This window comes from Pinus tabuliformis, chromosome J, assembly GCF_031772625.1.
Source record: "Pinus tabuliformis cultivar Carrire ecotype Pingquan chromosome J, CPIR1, whole genome shotgun sequence".
Taxonomy (NCBI): Eukaryota; Viridiplantae; Streptophyta; class Pinopsida; order Pinales; family Pinaceae; genus Pinus; species Pinus tabuliformis.
In genome coordinates, this window is record NC_142295.1 from 449637440 (window position 1) to 449638630 (window position 1191).

Here is a 1191-nt window from a genome sequence, read left to right on the forward strand (position 1 = left end):
TAATCTTCTGCAGGTCGTGATCAACTTTATACACAATCAATCCACTCAAATCATTTTTTCGGTGCAGGGAGGAGCAAAGGATCTGGATTTCTCTTGAAGCTCATGACGACCGACATTTTCTTTTGTTTGCCAATTACAAGAGCTTCACACTGGCTTGCCATTTGGGTGTAAGGTACAGGAGTAGTCGAGGTGGATATACTACTTGCAACATGCCATGCTGTGTCCAGAACCGATTCTAATAGTTGATTAACACTCAGCACATGTACATTAGCAATATATCCTCCCTTCACCAAATCCAACCAATTGGCTTCATATAACTTGGGCCCAATCAAGAAGTTCAAATCAGTAATGCGCTCATCCTCTCGGACAAGTGTAGCTGTAAGCCCAAGTTTACAATGAGACTTTGTAATGCTATTGACTTTACGAAACATATGTGCTGGAACCACATGTACCTCATCCATAATAATAGGCATCCCCAATTAAAAGTGCCGCGTGCTCATTACCCTGCTCTGATGCATGCCACCAAAGGGTGTGTGCACGTGGATGTCGTTCAACATCACTGCAGAAACCTGACTTTCCTATGCATATCATATTCCCCAAACTTATCAAGAATCCATGCAGCATTACTCTGTGCAACCTCATATCCAAATAGCCAATGCCATTATATGCAGAAAAATGCTTACGCCTAGAGGCAGCCTTGAACCATTCTAGTGCCTTGGTAAAATTCCTCTCAACTCCAGAACCTCTTGCATAAATTTCACCGAGAAATTCCATCGAATTTGAGTCTCCCTTCTCAACCGCTTTAAGAAACCATGATAATGCTTTCGCATTGTCACGGGGAACCCCCTTCAAACCAAAGTAGTAGAATACACCAAGTTTATACATTGCCACTGCATTCCCTTTCTGGGCCTGATATTCAATAATTTGGAAATCATCATCTTCCTCACCACGCGACTCCAGTGCCATCTTCGACTGAAAGTTTCCTCCTTCTGCAGCAAAAACGATGATACAAAAAAAAAACCTTTGCATCACTCTGCTCATCATCAAAATCTAGTATATGAACCTTCTGCTCATCCTTGAAGGCTTCACAAATTGCACCATTGGCCACCATGCAACCAAATTTGAAATATGGGCAAACTTCAAATAATCATTTGCATGGCAGATAAAATATCAGTGCTTTGTGGCTCTTTA

At 41.7% G+C, this 1191-nt stretch overlaps 1 pseudogene; it reads right to left on the bottom strand.

Annotated features, from left to right (window-relative positions):
- Positions 1 to 453: 453 nt before the first annotated feature.
- On the bottom strand, positions 454 to 966 carry LOC149227754 (ERAD-associated E3 ubiquitin-protein ligase component HRD3A pseudogene; annotated as a pseudogene).
- Positions 967 to 1191: the final 225 nt, after the last annotated feature.